This window comes from Oreochromis aureus, linkage group 22 (assembly GCF_013358895.1).
Source record: "Oreochromis aureus strain Israel breed Guangdong linkage group 22, ZZ_aureus, whole genome shotgun sequence".
Classification (NCBI taxonomy): Eukaryota; Metazoa; Chordata; class Actinopteri; order Cichliformes; family Cichlidae; genus Oreochromis; species Oreochromis aureus.
In genome coordinates this window covers 33,345,534-33,368,597 of record NC_052962.1, presented here as the reverse complement: position 1 = coordinate 33,368,597, position 23,064 = coordinate 33,345,534, and the positions used below count along the sequence as shown (strand labels likewise).

The following is a 23,064-nucleotide window of genomic DNA, read 5'->3' as shown; positions in this document are numbered from 1 at the left end:
GTGTGGTATCCACAGAAACCTCTGAATCTCAGCTAAAATGTCACATAAACCATTTCTACAACCACCAAACTCAACGAAAACAAGCCATGATTAAACGAGCAGTTATGTAAATGCGCACAAGTCCGCTAAACAAACAAGGCGAACCAGAAATTCTCCAGACTTCATGTAGTAACCGGCTAAGGAAAAGCTGGTTATCTTCCAGAGCTATCACCAATTCCAAACACCAAGTTTCACCACACTCTGACCAAAATTCACTGAATGAGCCGCAAAAGAAGACCACAAAACACACAGCGGCGCAAGAATGCGCTAAGACAGAAATTGGCTTACCGTCCAGATTTCCTCCGTTATTTTCGCCGGTAGCCATGTGATTATCAGCAGTTACCACGCCTACCTCGCCGCATCAGAGTCGTTTTCCGTCAACAACCTCCATTTTAGACCCACCTATAGACACGTGACTGGACAGACGTCACATGCAGTAAATTTGGGCCCACGTGGGTTTTGGCATTACAACATCTGATTGGTTGACGAACGTGAACGTGGCATCGTTACTGTGACTCTATTGGCTCAAACAATTAAAAAGAGGTGTCAATCATGCAAATTGACCAAAAGAAACCAAAGTTACAGCCCCTCAGAGTTTAAAGGGCCAGAGGCCAATTAAGCTGTTCCATGGCAGAAAAGGCCCATTACCATGTAAATGTGTGGTTAATTCTTCAAAACGCATTTTAAAAAAAAAGCATTTTAGGCATGTTAATAAAATTAACTAATGACTGCTCTTAAATACCTAAAAATCAACTGGCATGGTGTCCAATTGTGTGCAAGAATTGGACATTTTTGTACAATGTCTGGATATTCATGTATTGACAGCGCTGTAATTTTCACTGTTTCACTTTAAAAACATAAATCTTTGCACAGATGATGTTTATATGTTGTTACGGTTCTCATCATTTTGCAGAAAAAAAGAGACTGCTAAAAATAAAAACATGAGAGGTTTTTGGACGAAGTTTGTGTTCTCCATTCTTTAAGCACCGGTTCGAGCACCGTTTAAGCACCGGCACCGTTTCAGAAGTACCGATTTGGCACCGGTATCGGATAAAACCTAAACGATACCCATCCCTAATTATGGCGTTCCAATGGATTATGTGCTAGTACTGATTCTGTTTACATTATAAATGCCTCTTTTAGGCAGTATCATTAGAAGGTACAGCATACATTTTCACTGCTTTGCAGATGAATTTTATCTATTCATGAAGCCAGATAACACATACCGATTAGTTAAACTCCAAGGATGTCCTAAAAAGATAAAGACTGCCTTTAATTTCTGAGATAAAACTGAGATCATTGTACAGTACTCTGCCCTAAGAAACTTAGAAATATGAACGAACACAGCACATAGAAGTGGTAGGACAGGACAACAAAGAGAGAAAAACACAGGGCTTAAATACACAATGAAGTAAGGAGGGAATCAGACACAGGAGGAGAGCACAGGTGGGAGAAATCACGCATATAGGGGCTGGGGAAGCAAAATTGAAAGGGTTAACATACCACACGAGACTATCAAAGTAAAACAGGAAAATGGCGACACAAACAAAACGCACTGACAAACTTTACACTGGCAAGACTGACTGGAGAGAGAGAGAGAGAGAGAGAGAGAGAGAGAGGCAGAAAGAGGTATTATTTTAAAGCCTATCTTCCAGTATAAAGGACCTTGAGGTGACTGTTTTTGTGATTTGATGCTGTTTAAATAAAATTAAATTAAATTTAAAAAAAAAAACTTCTCCCACCAACAGACACTAGCTACTCACTACTAGCCCACAACACCACCTAAAATACTGGCTGGTCAAACACATGCTAAAACTAAGCAGCTCTTCACCAGGCCTTGTACTGTTTAGTGGCTGATTCTTCTTCTTTCATGTTTAACAGAAGCTTGCATCCAAAGATGTTGCACTGCTGCCATCTCCTGGCTTTTACTCTTACTTCACTTCCGAATCCTTAAATCCTCTTGATAAGATCAGTATGTCTCAAAAAACAAAAAAACCCCCACTCCTTTCCCTTCACCATGACTTAACTGATTAACCACCTTTTCAAATGCAAGTTCCATTACACCACCCATTTCTACCCTCAACACTCTCCTTTGACTTACATACTTCCTGCAACTAATATGCACATGTTCAACCGTCTCCATAGCATTACCCCAATCACACAACCAAGTCGGATGTTTTCCCATCCTAAAAAGAGTACCATTCAAAAAGCAATGACATGTTCGTATTCTACTTATAATTATCTCCTCCTGCCTATTTAATGCACTACTCCTCTTAACTTATATCGTGTTTTGTACCCTATATAAATGTCTCGCTTTTGTTTCATTATCCCATGCCATTTTACAGAAATTCTTACTTTCTGTCCAAACTATACTTTTCCCTTCAGATTTCGACAATGGTATCTGCACATCAATATCTACTTTTTTAACAGCTGCTTTAGCCAACCTATCTGCTCTTTCATTACCCCAAATACCTATATGAGCTGAGTCCAGATTATTACTATATTTTAATTTTGTTCAGATAATCTATGATGAGCAAAAAGAACGTCATACAAAATTTGCTGTTACTTGTGTTTCCTTTTTGAGTGCTTAATAATGCTGACAATGAATCACTACATATTATTACTTTTTGAAATTCTGCTGTCTTCCACCCATTCTAAATCCAACAGTATGGCATATAACTCAACTGCATATGTACTCAGAAGATTTGATGTTCTTTTTGCTTTTTGCTTGATACTTAACTCCAGAATTACCACTGCCACGCTAGTTGCTTCAATTTTTGGATCTTTCGACCAATCTGTAAACACCTGTAAATAGTCACTATACTTGGTCTCCAATCTATTATAAAATTCTTGACAAATATCTGTTGTAAAGTTCCTCTTCTTATCCGTTAATGATCTGTCTACTTTAATGCGTTTCCATGTCGATGTGGGTCGCAAAGACCTCAAGACTGTCTGGCTGAATTCTTTGTCATATCCTTTAAATGCTCCCACTCTATCATCCCCAACCCACCCAAAACAATTTTTAAAACCCTTTCCTCTTTCCCAACAAGTCTCTAACACTTTCTTAACAGGATGATTATTGTTGTGACCTTTCAAATTAACTGCTGTCTTCTGATATGCAGAGGCATTTCCCCTGCTTCCACCTGAAGAGCACATACTGGCGTTGTTTTAACCACCCCTAAACAAATCCTCAATGCACGAGTTTGGATGACATCCAGCTTCTTTAACCAAGTTTTAGCCGCTGCCTCATAAACCACACATCCATAATCAATCCTTGATCAAATTAACATGAGATAGATACTTTTGAGTGCATCAAAATTGACAACCCTGCTAAACATATCATGATATTAAGAACCTTTTTACTTTTCTCCACAATGTGCTCTACGTGAGTTTTCCAAGTTAATATCCTATCAAAAACTACTCCCAAAAAACAAAAGCTCTCCACCCTTCCTAACACTTCACCATACAAGAACAACTGTTTATCTTCCCTTATTATCCTATTTGTGCAAAACATGACTTTAGTTTTTTCAATCGAAAATTTAAAACCCCACTCCATTCCCCAGTTTTCCACCTTCTCGATCCCCTCTTGAAGTTTCCTAACGAGATGGTCAACATTCCTCCCCCTTACTCATACCGCTGTGTCATCAGCGAAAAGTGATTCACCATAACTATTAGATAGCTCTTTAAAAATATCATTAATCATAACGGAAAACAATGTTGGACTTAGTCTAAGGAGCTTGGAAAGAAAAGCGTCTGGACTTCTTTGAGTTGCTTGAAGACGTTTCACCTCTCATCCGAGAAGCTTCTTCAGTTATAAGGGTCAGTGGTGGAGAGTCCCAGATTTAAACCCAGTGGGAGTTTCCCCAAAGAGGGACAAAGGACCCCTGATGATCCTCTACCTAATCACATGAGCCAAGGTGTGAAAGTGGGTGTGGGTCCCAATCAGCCAGGGTTTCGGGTGAGCTCATTGTGAAACCTGGCCCCACCCTATCATGTGATTTCCTGAGGTCAGATGGCCCAGGATGTGAGTGGGCGTTAAGGCGTCTGGGAAGGGATCTCAAAACTGGATTATAGATGGCAGACAGTTGGTGTTGTAAACCACCACCTCTGTTCAAAGATGGTCGCTCACAGTGGACATAAATGGCTTCTTTCACTCCTCTTTCAAACCATCTGTCCTCTCTGTCCAACATGTGAACATTGGCATCCTCGAAAGAGTGACCTTTGTCCTTTAGATGCAGATGAACTGCTGAGTCTTGTCCCGTGGAGGTGGCTCTTCTATGTTGTGCCATGCGCTTGTGAAGTGGCTGTTTGGTCTCTCCGATGTAGAGGTCTGGGCATTTCTCGCTGCACTGTACAGCATACACCACATTGTTAAGTTTGTGTTTTGGAGTTTTGTCTTTCGGGTGAACCAGTTTCTGTCTGAGTGTGTTGCTGGGTCTGAAGTACACTGGGATGTCGTGCTTGGTGAAAACTCTCCTGAGTTTCTCTGATACACCGGCTACATAGGGGATGACAATGTTGTTGCGTCTGTCTTTCTTATCCTCCCTCGCTGGTGTCTGATCTTCCTGGGCCATCTGACCTCAGGCCATCTGACATGATAGGGTGAGGCCAGGTTTCACAATGAGCTCACCCGAAACCCTGGCTGATTGGGACCCACACCCACTTTCACACCTTGGCTCATGTGATTAGGTAGAGGTGTTAGATTTGTATTGTTGATTGTCATTTATGCTTAGAAATATTTACTCATATATGCTTAGAAGTATATAATCATTTGTAGATTGAAAGAATGTCTCATCCTAGGAGGTCTGTAACAACTCTGTGTAGCATGAAGAGGGGAGTGCGTTCACTCCTCTTCAGAGTGTTCTGGCATAGATCACACACCTAGGAGAGTCGGCATTCACCGAGGAGAGAACCCTCACGTCAGCGAGACGTGAGAATTTGTCATCGGGCCGGTGGATTAGCTGTCTGTTTTCTCTCTTCGATGAATGACGATCGGCGGGATCCGAGGCTGATATTACACGCTACGCAACACCGAGTAAGTTTCAAGTCGTTGCCACTGTGTGCGGCAAAGCACGCATCCACTGTGTGCGGTTGCGTTGAAAGTCTTTGCCACTGTGTGCGGCAAAAGCACGCATCCTCTGTGTGAGGTTGCGTTGAAAGTCTTTGCCACTGTGTGCGGCGCGGCACGCATTCACTATGTGAGACTGAGTTGAAAGTCTTCATCACTGTGTGCGTAAAGCGGCGTGATCACTGTTATGTAAGTCTTTGCCACTGAGTGCGGCAAAGCGCGCAGCCACTGTGTGAGACTGCGTTGAGAAAATAGGCCTAATTTTTGTTGTTTGTGAGCGAGGATATTTGTTGTGTTTGTGTTAATGACTGCGGAGCAGGCGTGGTCTGGGACACGGTTGTTGTTGTTATCATTGGTTCCTAAGCAACCAAGAGTGCGTCCGAGCGTGACAGACGTTTATGCTGGACTTCGCTCCTGGGAGCGCACAGTATTTAAAAAAAAAAAAAAAGAGTGACAGCTCCTTAGCTGCGCGGGTTCACGCGAGCACGGTCGCGCGGGTTTCACGCGGACCTGAGCCGTGCGGTTAATTGCATGCTTATAAATGGAAGAGATTAAGTTTTCAGGAAAACAGCAGCCTTGAAGAGCGTGTGGAGAAGGCCAGCCCACATCAGCAGCAGTTAAGATATGCTCTGGTGAATGGCTTTCCCCCACTCCTTGCTGACACAAAATGTTTAGATGATTGCCCTGATCAACAACGGCCTGTGCTCCAGACCATTACTTTAACCAGTTGTTAACAGTAATCTGCATTAAGCTTAAGGTTGCTCAAATACAGTACGATGACATATGAGATGAAGTAAAATAGGCAAATATTTTAACTAATGAAGTGCATAGAGGCACTTGACCTGTTTGAAAACTGTCATCCTATTATGAGCCATTGTTGAGATATAGAGCACACCTATGAAAACAACTATTATGCTGAACGCTGTGTGAAACAGCTGAAAACTACATGATGGAGAAGCTGAGTTAAATATGAAAATGTCAGTCTTTGCCACTGTGGGCAAAGCACGCAACCACTGTGTGAGGTTGTGTTGCTGTCTCTTCTGAGCTGATGAGCAAGCTACACATTATTAGATCGGGAGCTGGCTGAGAACTCATCAAAGAAAGGGAAGAGAACTATGATAACTTTCGAGTATGTAGCGTATCCGTGAGTTCAGCTTCTTCTTTCAGATGCGCAGCAGTTTTCCTGGATCTTGATTCATGTGTGTAGAGTGTTCATAGCATCAGCATCATGTTTTTGTTTATTTGCTTTGTTGGGTTGAAAAATAATTAAATAAACTTGTGATCATACTTATGGATCACCATGGCACATATCATCAGCCATATGTTTTATTTATGCAGATGGAAAAAAAGTGAGTGTGAATGTGCCTGACGTCGCAGTGTGTGTGCGTTGTGTAAACGTAATTGTCACAAATTGTGAGAGCGGTGATTTTGCAGGTCACCAGCTAGTGTAAAGAAAAAAAGAGTAAAAAAGAGAGAATCTACATTGTAGATGGAAAATAATAGGAAAAAGGTTTTGTGTTTATCAGCCAAGAACAACTACAATCTCATTTTCTGCCTTTAAGGAAGAAGAGTTCAAAAAACAGAGAGAGATGTGTGTTGGTTAAGCAGTGATAATAATAATGGAAATGTCTTAGTTTTGTCACTTTCAGATGAAAAGCAGACCTGGATCGATTTTTCACATGCAGCAGTCGGAAGAAAGTTATAGTTTAAGATCATTGGAAATGTTCAGGCCAATTTTTGGGCTAACTTATTTACAGCACCATGTGTCCCTCAACCTCACAAGTGAGCTCTCACTCCTCCCTGAAGACAAGGAATGCAGTTCCAAAGAGCAATAACATGGCAGATAAAGAGACAGCAGCAAAGTCCTAAGCAAAGAGTCCCAGCAAGCAGCAGCAGTGTGGACAAACAGCAGTGGAGAAGAAGAGCAAACCATCATCCTGACTGATTGGATGAATGACACTGTGTTTCCAACAAGCTGCAAAGTTCACTGTGCTTGAGAAAAGGACGTTTGAGGAGAACTGAGGAGACTGTTGGAGTTTGACATTTGCCACCTTTGGAGAAAATGGCAAGAAGAGACAGTGGAACACAGGACAAAGCTGAAGAAGAACTGCCGGCTATTGGACTGTTGAAGTGGGAGAGAACAACAGAGTGAGAGCAGGAGGTAAGAACACAGAGGAATGCTGTTGTTTAATGTGGGAAATCAAAATTTGGGTTAGCAAACCTGGGGAAAATAATACTGACTGCTTAAGTAGGAAAATTGTGAAGGAATCTGAAACACTGCAAAAAGAAACATATACAAAATCACACACACAAGCAGAACATGCATTAACCCTACTAACACAAACAAAAGAGAGTTCATGAAGATTAGACAACATCTTAAGCATGTGAGTCTGTTTATCATCTTGTTCAAGTCACCTCGTGTGATGCAAAGATCAGTGGACTCATAGCACATTAGTTAAAAAATGATCAATTAATAGCAGAGAAGTGTGTAGGAAAGGCAGCTTTAAGAACATGCCCTGCTGGAGATGCAGCTCCAGAGACATTGATTAAACCTGCCTAATAACACAAACACACATGCAATGAAAATCAGCTTGTTATCTCTCATCAGTGTTAAAATAGTGTAAATTTAACAGAGACTTGTTATCAAATGCTGAATTTATCCAATGCTGACAGTTAACTAACTAGGTTGCAGGACAACAGTTTAATTTTTGTGGGAAAAAAGAAAAGATTCTGGTTTGACCAACCAGTGATCAGACAATAAATTTAGTTGTTAATATAGTAAATTGGGAGATGCTTTCTGCCTGACTGATGCAGCACAAGTAATTTACTGTATGAGGGAAATTCCATTTTTGTGATAATATTTTGAACATGCATTTCTGTTGTCCTGTCAACTTAGTGGGTTAATAGCTGATATGCAAATTAGTTGATGGTTCTTAGATTAATGAAAGGTGATTGAATTCTAGTACGAGTGAATGGGATGTGTTGGAATGGAGACTCTAAAACACTGAGTTTCCTGCTGTGATGTGCGAGTGACTCCTGCATCCAATTACACAACTCTGAATATATAAGAACAAACGTTTTTTGTGAAATACCTGATGACGTCACATGTTTTATGATGACGGGGAAAAAGGAAAACTGAATAACATGGGTCTGTGGCCTAAATGAGTAAAAAGTACAGTCCTGGGGATTAAAACTCATAGCTAATGAGACATGAGGCTTATGTTGTGTGTTGTGCGGCTGATGGTTGGGTTGGAGTTTATCTAGCTGATGATTTTTCTTTTGTTGTGAAGTTGAGCCTGCCGATTAGTATGATGGTATGATAAATCATGCTAATGGTATGATTTACCCTCCTGAGATGAGGAGCGTGTGTCATGACTTAATGAGGCCTTTTTATTTTGATACTTTCACAGTGCACTGAAAGTTTTGTTTGATGATCTCTGTTTGAGCAGATCTGCACGATTACAACAGAAGCGCTATACGACGCGTCGTCGAGAAAATTGTTGCAAGTGAGTTTCTCCACATTAAAATGGGCTCAGGAGAAAGTCACTTATCTGGGACAATTAGAAAATAGGTCCCTACCCAAAAAAGGATTAAGCGAGAGAATCCAATATAAAGTTCTTCTTTTCTTTTTGAAATGATGTCATTTTGCTGAGAAGTGGAAATGAAAATGCGACAATAATTTCCACTGTCAGCAAAGAAAGAATGAATGAATGCATGAATGAATGAGTGAGAGAAAATAAAACTGACTGACTGGTAAAAGCGGACAGAAGCTGACAGGCTGACTGACATCACTGTGCGAAGTTAACCCCCACCTGACAAAGGTGCAGATGAATCTGTGTGTGTTTCTTTTTACAAGGAGCAGGAAGATGATAACAACATCCGAGGTTGTGTGACGATTTAGCCTTTTAAATGCCACTCTCTGTGTCTGCGCATCTACCAGGGGTGTTATTCACTACCTTGTGTTGCTCACAGAGGTGACTGTGAGAAAGTGTGTGTACACCTGCGCAGCGCTAACTTTTCTACAGCATTACAGTCTTCATGTGATTTGATCATGTGATTTATACCAGGACAGCTGGTTGATGTTTTCTACTACAGGATTTCTGGGTTTACGTGTGAAGAAAACTGTGTTTACAGGTTATGAGTTGGTGATGCTGTTACACTGTGTTGTTGGGGAAATGTGAAGGTTACTTTGACGATGTGAATAACATGTGAGAAATTTCCTGTGTTGAAACTAGTGTTACTTCTTTCCACAGCTATGGATGGCTAACTTTATGGTCTTTTTATAGCACCTCTGGACCCTGTCAATTTGTGCCTGACCTCCAGGATTGTCCATGTGTGTGGCTAATGTTTGTTTTTCTAAGAGTGCATGTAGAGGATTCAGCAGAGACGGACAAGTAACATGAGAAAGCAACTAAGAGATGCAGTGTTTGTGGAATAGTTTGATATGGGGCTCATTAGCTGGCCACTACTGAGCTCCTAGTGTTAAATACATGGAGTGACTTTGCTTAAGGGAAGTCACCGATTACATTACTGTTAACTGAGTACATGGGATGATCCATGTTTGGGGCGAATTATGGTAATAATTGTAGTTTACTGATTTGAGAAGACCTGCACATGATACTTGTCCTGTTGATGCTTTATTACTCTAATGATACAATTGTTTATAGGTGTGAAGTTTGATTTCACTTCCAGATCTTGTTTTCCAGGCCATGATGGTGTGTATGTAGGCTCCAGACAGAGCCAGGTTTTAAGCAAACTTAATATGCAAAACACACTAACATCTTTTATTGCAGGGTTACGGAGCTACTCCAGAGGAGGTGAAGCCCTGAGGGTGCCTGGGACATGATCTAGCTAACCTTTTTCTTTCAGACAGGAATCTAGGTTTGATGAGTTGACTCATGGGAGTGTCCATGCGTCAAGAGGAGGGGTCCAGAATTACATGAAACTATGTTTTCTATGTTTTCTAAACTATTTTTTTTAAGATTGTTGCAGTGATTTGTGTGATTAACAGTTAGTCAACAGGTATTAAACCTATGCAAAGTGGTGCATCTGTGTTCAGATGAGGCTTTGATGGTCCATAAATGAAGCTCACTGAACTAAAGAATGTGGTTTGATGATGCTTTACATGCTCTCCAAATAGAAGTTTTTCCTCCTAGCAAGGAAATACAGGTGCAGCAGTCAGAGTATTGCTGAAAGGAATCTCCTGAGAAATCTTCTGAGGCCCAGTGAGAAGCAACCCATTCCAGGCATAGCTGACAGTCCAGGCAGTGGTTGAGGTCAAAGGTCAAGCTGTTTGGGGCCCATTGGGAGATCAGATTCCACAGCCACAGCAAGGACCATGAAGCTGCGTTGGAATGAGAGCTGTGCCAAGGGGGCTTTCCAGAGGCCAACAGAGGAGATTGTGGACGACAGACGGGCACCTGAAGGATGAGGGGCGTGCCAAGCTCCACCGACAGCGCAGGGGAGTCCAAGGATGGCATCATGATTCTGTGAAAAGCACAGGAACCAGAAGCTATGGTGGTGATGACAGCAGTTTCCTATGAACATCACCTAATACTGTGTCACTGTACTGTGCATACGATGGCACACTGAAGACTGCTGGGATCATAACAGCAGTAAGATAACTGGATCCAGCACCCTTTCCACAGAGGGTTTTCCTGCAGGGGATGGACAATGGAGGATATGTATCTCCCACAGGACAAGGAGGCCTGAAGTGAGGTGATGGGGGTTGGTAGAGGCCATAAAACTAGAGTGCTGACGAGCTTTCACGATGTTGACAAACAACAAACTCAACGTATGTTTGAATGTCTATTCTACATACATTTGGACTCTGGTCCTATGAACAGTGATGGAAACAACTGGAAGAGACATTTATGATGCCCTGCAGAACTTAAACCACTCTGCAGAGAGACGTGTGATTTACATGTCTTGCAGAGGAGCACAACCAAGCTGGTGTTTTTGAAAATGTTAATTTCTCTTTTGACCATTAACAATTCATTTGTTTGCTCGTAGGATGCAGTTTACCATTGGGTGAGAACTTGGATAACTGCTAATACATTTGTGAAACTGTGTACGTTTACATATGCTGAGTATAAAAATGGCTGCATTGACACTGTCAGGCATGAGGTGATCATAACTGGGTACTTTTCTAGCATAATTGCCAAAAGGGGGGAAATGTTAGATTTGTATTGTTGATTGTCATTTATGCTTAGAAATATTTACTCATATATGCTTAGAAGTATATAATCATTTGTAGATTGAAAGAATGTCTCATCCTAGGAGGTCTGTAACAACTCTGTGTAGCATGAAGAGGGGAGTGCGTTCACTCCTCTTCAGAGTTTTCTTGCATAGATCACACACCTCCTAGGAGAGGTCGTATCTTCTCTTGCTGATATATGGTATAGCAAACACACGTATATCTGTTTGAGTCTAAGTGCCTTTTGTATAGATGGACGGCTCTGGGGAGTCTTCCTGGGGTCACAGTTTGACCCCCACACACAGATACACACACACACACACACACACACACAAGGTATTCTTTGTTCACATGTATACCTATATAAGAGGTCATATGTTAATGAACCTATGCATATTCATGTAACCACAATAAAAGAGCAGTGTTACGGGAGAGCGGACGAGAGCAACTGGGGTCAAGCGAAGGAACGGCGCCTGTCCAGTTCTCTCCCGTGCACGTGAAACATAAAGAACTTGCCTACTTCGTGTCTTGCTTGCTGTGTAATCACATTGCCTTCAACGTTCCAGCGAATAGGTTCAAGCTACAAACCTATCAAGAGGATCATCAGGGGGTCCTTTGTCCCTCTTTGGGGGGAAACTCCCACTGGGTTTAAATCTGGGACTCTCCACCATTGACCCTTAGAACTAAAGAAGCTTCTCGGATGAGAGGTGAAACGTCTTCAAGCAACTCAAAGAAGTCCAGACGCTTTTCTTTCCAAGCTCCTTAGACTACGATGACCTGGATGACTGAGAACCTTCACAGACATAATGTTGGACTTATTACACTTGCCTGCGGGGTTCCAGTTTCTGTTTTGCATGGCTCTGACACATATGTCCGTATCTTAACTTGAATGGTTCTGTCACATAAGAAATCCCATATCCAATTAAACATCCGTCCTCTTATTCCTACACCATACAATTTAATCATTAAACCCTCTCTCCAGAGCATATCATAAGCCTTTTCTATGTCAAAGAACACAGCCACTACCACTACCACTGCCACTTCCTAATTTCATCCCCAGACTATGGCTACGTTCACACTGCAGGTCTTAATGCTCAATTCCGATTTTTTGATCAAATCCGATTTTTTTGTCTGCTTGTTCACACTACACATAAAATGCGACATCAAACGCTCTCCAGTGTGAACGCTCAAAGCGGCCCGCATGCGCAAAAGAATTCACACACAACGCGCTCTGTTTAGACCCAGAGCAAACAATATTGTTTGACTGATTGCCCTTAATATAAAGACTTCGGACTTTATGTTTCCAGATTTTTGCTTTAAGTTATTTTGTTATTTACATAATAATGTAGATGACCTAATAATGATCCTTTTGCTGTTTTAGAGGAGCGGTGCTTCAAAGGATAGTTGCAGATTTCTGTCAGAATCTGCAGAAAATACAGTAAAATAAAATGTTCACATTTTTCCAACGTTGTCTTCCCAACAGTTTCACTGGATGGTAGGAAATCGTTCGCGATGTCCTATCGGGCGCTTCTCGGCGCTGATAATTGGCGTCTGTCTTGTGTCAGTGACGTAAAGACGGATTTAATGCGACTTGACCGCTCACACAGCAGTCGCTTTCTAAAACATCGGATACGTATCGATTCAGTACCACATACGAAAGTGACCCAGATCGGATTTCAAAATATCGGATTTGTGCCGTTCACACTGTCATACCAAGATCGGATACGGGTCGCATAGGGGCGAAAAAATCGGATTTGATGCGCTTTCGCCTGCAGTGTGAACGTAGCCTTAGTGGCCGATTGCTGAATGCAGCCAGCTTTGTACTGGCTCCTCAGAGGAAATGAGCTGCAGCTGAGTCCAGGAAAAAGAAATACACCCACACAACACAGATGCCTGCTAGGACTGTAACAGTGACACCACGGTCCCTCCATACATCTGTGTTTAGAACCAGCACTAGGAGTACATTAGCTTGCGGCCATCCTCATTGTGGAGTTTAATAAGAGCCCAACCCTGAGTTCCTTTTCTTTTTCTCCCTCTGACTCTTTGGCACACATTTAGGCACTTGTGGACTTTAGACATAGTTTTATAACTTAGGGTGTAGCTACTATAAAATGGAGTTATAAAACAATCTGTACAAAATCTACTTGGGCCCACCTCCAGACAAAAAAGCAACAAATAAGCTAAGAATACAATAGTAAAATATAACTAAACTGAATTTTAAAAAAAAAGTTATGTGTGACAATGAATCAATGAATGAATAAAGTACTGAGTAACTCATTACCAGGTAAGGCTTTACAGGGCTCTAGAGTGCGACCAAATTTTTCAATGGTGCGACTAAAAAAAATCTTAGGTCGCACCGGTGTGACCAACTGTTCGAGTAACAACAACAACAACAAAAAAAAAATACTCCGCAACTCTGACAGTCTCCGTGTGGTCAACAGCAGACACACATTATGCCCCTATCATGGTCTAAACCAATCAGAGATAGTCAGGGGTGGGACCGCTCTGATTGGTCGTGGTCCAGATATTCATGTAGTCCGTGTGTACCTTTGAAAGTGCAGGGTGGGCGGAGAGAGAGAGAGGTGAGTGGCTTGAATAAAGCGATATCGATTAATTAAATCCTGAATTGACTTTTAAATATAAATGTATTTTGCCAGAAACACCAGAATCTCAGGTTAAAGCTCACAAAACTATTTCAACAACCACCAAACAGCAAATGACAGCAGGTAAACGGACTCCACACAAAGACGTAAACGCAGAGCCCAGACCCAACACATCAGAATCAGCTTTCTCTTTCTCGGCTTTCCCACCCGGCGGCCCGTACACGGGCACGCAGGTTTTGTCTCTCTCCAACCAAAATTCACTGAACCAGCAGCAAACTACGCTTCACATTTGATAAATACTGTCATGAATTCCCTCTTACTTTTGCTGTTTTGCCTCCACCACGATAAAAATCACACTTCATGCACAGCTCTCTCTCTCGCTCTCTGCAGACTTCAAGAACAGTTTCCCATCTCAAATCTGTTTTCTGCATTATTCATTCGCTTATTGAATGAATTCAATTCATTATTCATTCACCAGTCTACCATTGTTTACAGCGCTGTCAGCCGCTCTTTTTTTTTTTTCACTTAATGACCTCGGACAAGAAAGCCTAATTTCTGCTGTTCAATACTGAAGACATTTAAACTTTTTAAAACTATGCAAAATTGCAGAATGTTGCAGAATATTTTAAAGGTTATCTGCTATAAAAAGCCAGGCCAGAAAAATCTCCTTCATGTTTTTCTGAGTTTTATCCTCAGTTACTCAGTTACACAAAGGCATCTGCTGTGATGTTCACAATTCTGATCAAGTCTCACAAGTGTCAGTGCTGATAAATGATCAGAATTATAATATTTCTGACTGTCTGAGGCAAAATTGAATCGAATTAGGACCTTGTGAATCGGAATCGAATGGATTATAGAAATCAATGATGATACCCAGTCCTAGTGAGCAGCCTAGGCCTGACAGAAGTGAATGTAGCTGTGGGTAATGAGAAAAAATGAAAAGAACGATTGATAACTTTTTTGTTAAGTTAAGGCCTGATCCGTCTGAAATTCATAGCCAGTGCTCTGACATGGAGCCATCAATCTCTGAACGCTGAAAAAGCACAGGGTATCCAGAAAACACATTATATGTCGTCATAAATGCACTGCCCAAGTGTCCTCTCTCCCCACTGCCTTTCAGCGGCAGGCAGTAGCTAACAGGTCGTCAGAGGAGGCCGAGATGATGATTAAGTTTAACATTGTCTACAATATTGCCAAAGAGTGCCAAAGCACTTTAGGGACAAGCACAAGATTGTTAGTTAATCATTTACAAGTCAATATTGTCTGTATGGACCGCAATCCCCCCCACCACCAAAAAAAGTGCACATGTAAAACTGCGGTGTTAAGCGATGCGGTTGAAAAATTTGGGTGCGCCTAACTTTTGTGCTGGTGCGCCTAAGAAAAAAATGTAGGCGCACCAGTGCAACCGTGGCAAAAAGTTAGTCTAGAGCCCTGCTTTACACAAACACTGCTTTCAATTACACATTTGTTGGCTGCAGTCATGTAGGATTTGTTTTTTTAAATTAGAATTTTTAAATTCCTATTTTTACAGATTATTATCTTTGTCTTGCACCTTTTCCTGCCATCAATAAGTCAAAATTTCAGGTTATTTTTACACATTTGAATCTAAAAATTCCAAATGTTAAGGTATTGTCTTAATTGCTAAATTCTATTGCACCTGCGACTTGAAACTTTGAGTTCCTAAGTCAAAAGTTTTCAGTGGGAGAAAGAAATTCAGATATTAATAAGGTACTAAATACTAATCAGAGTTTATGTGGAAAACAATGCCTTCTTACCTTTTATGTTTGCTATTCCATAGCAAAAATGCTTCCTAGGCCAAGCAGAAATGTAAAATTGTGGTAAACTATCTTTTTCTGCTTAATGAGAGAAAAAACAAACAAACAAACAAACAAAAAAAACAACATCCTATACTGACTGTAGCATTAAACATTTACTCTAAAAATGACCTCTAATCAGGTACTTGGGTGTGTCTGCAGGCGTTAAAGGCTTAGCTCTCTCTCCATTGCATAACCTCTACTAGAGCTCTTTGTGTCCATGTCTTTATTAATCTCTGTCGACTGGAGATGTGGTTGCTTGGGCGTTCCTTCAGCCATTTCAGGCTTAGTCACATGGAACAAACACATAGAAACATGCTCTACTAAAGGTTAAGCAATGGAGAGACACCTTTTCATTTGGTAATTAGGTTAAATTTAGTGCTCTTGATAGTCCAGGGATATGTGAATTTAGAAGGCTAGGGACAAAGAAAACAAAACTGGAGCACAAGGAGTCCAAAAACACGAGGTCCAAAACTGCAGTTTTGGAGGCCAGCCGCAAGGAGATTGGCAGTGCAGACTCAGTTTAGGGGGTCAGCCACATGGACGGTGGGAACGCAGACACAGTTCTAGTGGTCAACTGCGTGGGAAGCCAATCCATAGGCCGGCTGTGTGAAAAGCAGTGGTGCCGAAGGTGAAGCTCCATGGTCAATGGCCTTGAAGGCGGCCAATGTTGGTGTGGTTTGGTGGGGGAATATGGATGTGCCGACCATGTGGGGCATGGATGTAGAACCTGTGCTGGACGTGGACGTGAACGCATGGGCAATTTGGCAGACAGCCAATAGGCAGGATCAGACAAGGCTGGACCAGACGGCGCTCTGACCTCTGGCAGAGACGCCATTGGACCAGACAGGCACACTGACCTCTGGCGGTGATGAAGCTGGCGGACACACAGCTTGAGCAGACGGCACGTTGACCTCTGGCAGTTGGACCAAACGGCAGTGTGGCAGTTGCAGGTTGTTTAGCTGGTGCTGGTATGGCAGCTATGAATGGTTTAGCTGACAGTGGCATGTGTGCCACGGGTGGCGGAGCTGCAGGCGACATTGTGACAGCTGCCAATGGTTGCGCTAAAGGTTGCACTGGCAGCTAGAGGGACTATCCCGAGCCTCCGGCAGGAACAGGTGGCTTCATAGGCTCTTCTGAGCCACACGGGAGAACAGGCAGTGGCCGGCCGGGTAACCTGCCTGAGCCACCAGCAGAGGCAGATGACAACTGCACAGACTCATCAGAGCCTCCACCCGACACACATGGCGGCGTGGAAACGGCGGACGGCTGGAGTGGCTCTCCTGAGACCCCAACACGAACAGACATCAGCCCGGAAGCCGCAGACTGCTGGATGGACTCTCCAGAGTCCCCAGCAAAGGCAGACTGCTGGACCAACTCTCCAGAGTCTCCTGCAGGAACAGACAGCTGGACTGGCTCACCTAAGCCTCAAGCGGAAAAAGACAGCTGGAGCGGCTCTCCTGAGCCTCCAGCGGAGACATATGCAGTTGGACGGACTCTCCTGAGTCCCCAGCAAAGAAAGACAGCTGCACCAGCTCTCCAGAGCCTCAAGCAGAGACAAATGGCGGCATGGGAGCTCACCAGAGCCTCCAACCATTACAGGATGGAGTGCAGGCAACTGCCGGACACTAGGTGCTCCCACACGAGGAGTCAATATGGGTGCGGAGGTCAGCTGTGTCTCGGCGAGCCTCACCTGAGGGACTGGCATGGGTGCCAGGGCACAACGGACACCAGTCACCCCTACGCGGGCAGTTGGTACGGGTGCAGGAGTGAACTGGTTCACAGCTGCCCCAACCTGGGAGCCAGAACAGGCACTGGCAATGGCTGGACGTCTGCTGTCCCCACCCGAGGAGCAGGTACGGATGCAGGGACTAGCAGAACCTCAGCTGGCCTGGGAACCAGAGCAGGGACCAACCGAGCCCTAGCCCCCTCACCTGGGAAACTGATAAGGGTGCAGGTGAAGGCTGGACCATAGCTGCCCTGGGAACAGTAACACAGAGAGGCAGAGAAGCAGGTTCGGAAAAGAACACTCTGCAAAAATTGGTCTTAAATTTTTTCCACAATGACAAGCAGTCTTTGAAAAAAAAAGTCTCTGGGATATCAGTCTTAACAGTCTTTGAAGTGGGGTTGTTGTCTTTACTTTTAACCGGCTCGGGAGGAGTGTGAGAAAAATAGTCACTTGGACTCACCACCAAGAGTTGCTCAGCAACCATAGAATGACGGTGGCCGGAGCACCGGTTTCTCCAAGAGGACGGAGCCTTTGGGCTAGACAGCTGAACCTGCAGTGAGCAGGTGGCACTGAGGCTGGAGAGTGTGTGAAAAAGCAGACTATTTCTTTTGAAGCGACCAAGTCGTAGGTGCTGCAGGTGGAAGCACTGCAACGCCTGAGCACTCACGCAGGTGGCCCCCAGCAGGTGGAAGTCCTGTGAAATATGTGCCTTCTTCTAGCACAGTGAAGGCCTCCCGCTGCTCATGCAGTTCACAGTCTACTGGGTCCATTGTGTGGTCACGTCATTCTGTCATGATTCCACTGTGTGGCAGACAGAATGAGGACCCAAACGCAGGACTCGAAACACAAAAGGTGAACTAGAGGCCTAAGCTTTACTGATGGGAAAAAGACTAGCACGAATACAGAAAAACAATAACAAAAACAGGAAACTAGAAGAGTTTAACTCAAAAGACATGGAAGTGGTACAACGCAACAACGGACAGACCCGACAACGGACAGAGGAAAACACAGGGCTTAAATACATATGGAAGTAATGAGGGAATCAGACACAGGAGGAGAGCACAACTGGGAGAAATCACACATAGTGAGGATGGGGGAAGCAAAACTGATAACGTTAACATAACACACGAGACTATCAAAGTAAAGCAGGAAAATGGGGACAAACAAAATGCACTTACAGACTTTACACTGAGACAAGACTGACTGCGGAGACACGAAAAAGCACTAGGGAGGGAGGAAGGGAGGGAGAGAGGGAGAGAGATTAGATTTTTAAAAAATATGTTTATTTCTCATTAGATAATTGACATATCACCATACCCGTTATAATAAAGTGTAACACAAAATCAATCAAAAAGCACAATATATCAAATAATTACATTAACACCTGCCCAAAAACTAGGTGCTCCTCCACCACACTACAGATTGCCTCTCTGTAGCCCCAGACCCGAGAAAAAGTATGTAGGTCTGAGGCTGCCTTATAGAAATTAAATTCTAGCAACAGCCTAGCATTCACCATGTTGACAAACACAGGGATCACCTCAACATTCAGCCCTTCTGTCACCTTCCTCTTCCTACTCATATACACTGCCATTTTTGCCTGTCCTAACAAAAAAATTGACGAGTAAATTTGAAAGTACAAATAAAGACATTCAGTGTAAAACCTTCCCCACAACTACTGAAGATAGCTCTCAGTAGCACAAACAGAGCTGAGAGGCAAACACATTCAGAAAAACATGAAACCGGGTCTCTCTCTGCTCACAGAATGGACATTTGTCTTCCACGGCAGCGTCAATAACAGAAACAAAAGAATTTACAGCAACAATGCCATGAAAAATTCTCCACTGTAAGTCTGCATGTTTTTTCACGAGGGGAGGCTTATAAAGGGATCTCCATGGTGGTGTGATGTCAGGTGCTAAGGAGAGATGGGTCCTCTACACTGTGTCATTGCGTCCATTCAGCTTGCTTTGATTGCGAATTTTTACAAGCAGCCTATACAAAGTTTTTCTAGAGGCCCCTTCTAGGGACACCCCCGCAACATCCACGGCATCCAGTTAAGGCCCAGAGCAGTTCTTAAAACCAGGAAACAGTCTGATGGAAGGAAAAGGATCCAAATGATTTGGAAACAGAGTGCCTTCACAATAACCTGCCAAAAGTGAACACTCAGCTCCACCTAACTTGTGTTTCCAATGATCCAAAAGCTGACCAACCACTCGAGTAGACCTTATTCCAAGCTGGGCAGCAAGTCCATCAGGATTATCCAGCCGAGGTGCAGCCAGCTCTACCAACCTCTTCAGAGAAAAAACCTGTGCAGCATGGAGCTGTCTGGATAAAGTAGTCCTCCCCCAGACAGGGCAATCCAGCAAGCTGCCAAATAGTACAGGTTCTTCCAGCAACCAGTACAGAGATTTAGCCTGCTGTTGCCTTCCTTTCCTCAGCAGACCCCATACAGAAAAACACTCTTATAAAAAGGTGGAACAACTGAAGAGTACAGCTTGCTCGAGTCCATCAGAAACAGAGATAAATCTAAACCGGGGTGGGCAATCTCAGTCCACGAGGGCCGGTGTCCCTGCAGGTTTTAGATCTCACCTTGGGTCAACACACCTGAATCACATGATTAGTTCATTACCAGGCCTCTGGAGAACTTCAGGACATGTTGAGGAGCTAATTTAGCCATTTAAATCAGCTGTGTTGGTTCGAGGACACATTTAAAACCTGCAGGGACACCGGCCCTCGTGGACTGACATTGCCCACCCCTGATCTAAACCCATGCCACCAAGCTGCTGAAGAATACAGCACGATACCCTCCTCCACACTAGATCTGGGGGTCCTGTAAGTAGCCTCTGAATAAACTGAAAGCGAAAAGCTACACCTCTACTGGCCAAATGGACCAGACCTTGTCCACCTTCCTCCCTAGGGAGAAAAAGGACACTTTGAGAAATCCAGTGCAGCTTATCCCAAAAAAAGTTCACCAGGATCCTTTGAATGTTAGACAAAAGAGTAAATGGGGGATCAACACAAGTCAATCAGTGCCACAGAGCAGAAGAAACCAAATTATTGATAACAAGAACCTGGCTTCTGTATGACATTTTAGGTAAAATCCACCTCCATTTTGAAAGCCGACCATTCACTTTATCCAACTTTATCACTTTTTTCTGCAAAAAAAGGTGCGTTGCCTAGAAACAGCCCAAAATACTTAAGCCCAGCTGACCTCTCACAGTTACAGCCTCATTCTTTTCCTAGTTTATTTTGGCAGAAGAAATACAATCAAAAAGAGAAACTGTGTTCCCTAAAACCTCAATATCTTTCTATGAGTGGATCAGAACAATTATCGGCATAAGCTGACAACTTTAAAGATACATTGCACCCAGGGATATAAACACCACACAAGTCCTGTCTTAATTTGTGAAGCAAAGGTTCAATTGCCAGGGAATACAGCATCCCTTACAAAGAACAGCCCTGCCTCACCCCCCTTTGAACATTGAATGGACCACTTAAGACTCCATTTATTTCTGTGCACTCGTAATGTCACGGTACAGAACCTGAATCATTGCTACAAAACCTGGGCTGAAGCCAAAAGCAGTTAAAGTTTGTCACAAATATTGGTGTTCAACCCTGTCAAAAGCTTTGACTTGGTCTATAGAAATGAAACCAATATCTATGCCCGAGTTAGAGAGGTCCAAAACATCTCTAGTCAAAGTGATATTATAACTTATCAGCCTGCCAGGCACGCAATATGTTTGGTCCCAATGACTGAAAGAAGCCATCACGTCTCGAAGTCTGGTGGTCAGGACATTGGAAAAAATCTTACAGTCTGTACAGAGCAACGAGACGCGTCTCCAGTTCTTCAAATTGCGTAGATCTCCCTTCTTTGGTAGCAGAGTGAGTCCCGCCCTTCTACAGCTCAAAGGCATCAAGCCTCTCTGCAGACTATCCGTGACAACCAAATCCTCACCCATCACAGACCAAAAGGCTTTGTAAAATTCAACAGGAAGACCATCAATACCAGGAGTTCTACCAAGTTCATGCAAAGTTGGCTGAGCCTCCAATTTTCGATTGGCTTCTGCTGCCACTTGAGGGAGTCCCTTGAAGAAACTATTGCACAAACTGGGATTTTCTGAGAAATCACTCTTAAAAAGGTCCTTATAACAGCTATTTTAAAGGTTTATTTGCAAGACACAAAAACAGAAAATAGTTCCAAATGTATTGTGCATGAAACGAATTCAAACGTAGCAATAGAGCCAGGTGCAGATGTGTGTCACAAGTTAATCTGGCTGTTGGCTATGGCACTTGGCCACAGGTGGAGCTAGTTGACTCGACTCCATTTGAGTGCACACAAAGTAGACTGCACGCTTTAGTTGTGCAGCGAAAACGCTGAAATCAGAGTAATAAAACATACGAGGGGAACGACAACAACGACAAGATCGTTTACTCTTGCTGTCCTGTGAGCAGTATCGGCGTGGTGTTAATTGTTTGCTGTTTGCTGAATATCACCAGGTAAACTCGCGACATTTTTAAACATTTTGTTGTTCAAGAGCAACAAGACTGACGGAGTGTGTTTGAGGTAACCTCACAAATGTCACAGATGACACATTTGGTGTTTATTTGCTGTTTTGTCGGTAGCGGCTCCTGAAAAGCAAGTCTACCACACATCTGTTCGACCAACGCCAGTTGATCTGCGACGCCAGTTAATCTGGAACACCGGACACCAACACCCGCTCTCCAACTGCATCAACCGCTGGCTGCGTGTTTCTTAGCCTTTCTGGACAGGATTGAATTAAATGCCCTTCTCCACCACAACCAAAACATTTCTTGCTCTCAGACGAAGCAAACAACACCATGTAATTTAAACCCTCTATTTTGAAACTGAAAGACAGGTTTAGCTCACTAGCAGTGTGTCTTTGAGGATCATAAAAACTTGCCTTCTGTGACACGCAACATGGCGAAACTAGTTGGCCATACCGTGACAGCTCCTTGGCTAGAGTTTAATTTTTAATAAAAGGAGCGGGGCCGGTGTTGTGCCAAAAAGTGATTGTCTGCCAAAAGTTGATTTCCGGTATTACGCTGGGGCAAGAGGGGGCAACGCCCCCTTAAACAAACATCCTGCCCCCTTAAATCAAACTTTTAGAAGTAGAGAAAGAAAATAATACATTACCCACAAACTGAATACGGACAAGATTTACTACAGTAGCTGAAAAATCCGCTGGAAAAGGCACAAATGTGACGATAGGTTTCACGTCTTGTTCGCTCTTTCCCTCCGTGCTCTGTTTGTGCGCAGGCTCACACAGCACTGGACAGAGACCCTCCTCCCCCAGCTAAACATCCAATCACTGTTAGTATGCAAATGAGACCCGGTGTCAGGTTTCTCAGTAGCCAGGGCAGAGCAAAATGAAGCAACTAATCCCCGTCGTCAAAAAACTCATAGTGACTCGTGAGATAAGTAAATATAGTTGTACTAAAAAATACAACTATATTTCTACATTCAATGGGAGGCTAGTCCATTTCTGTTCTCACAATTTCAGTCTGGTAGAGATGCATTTCTTTCTGTGAGCCTGTCTGCTGCATAGTAGTGGTGTGTTATATACTGAAATATTGATTCCTCCGATACCAGTTGTTTA

General features: G+C 43.2%; 1 protein-coding gene across 2 annotated transcripts in view; it reads right to left on the bottom strand.

Moving 5' to 3' along the window:
* Positions 1–22,729, bottom strand: part of LOC120435685 (sterile alpha motif domain-containing protein 9-like) — a 41,414-nt gene extending 18,685 nt beyond the window's left edge. For both annotated transcript variants that reach the window (XM_039605535.1, XM_039605534.1), the window contains exon 1: positions 22,602–22,729. The gene's annotated coding sequence lies outside the window, so the exon portion shown is untranslated. The remainder of the gene's footprint in view (positions 1–22,601) is intronic.
* Positions 22,730–23,064: the final 335 nt, after the last annotated feature.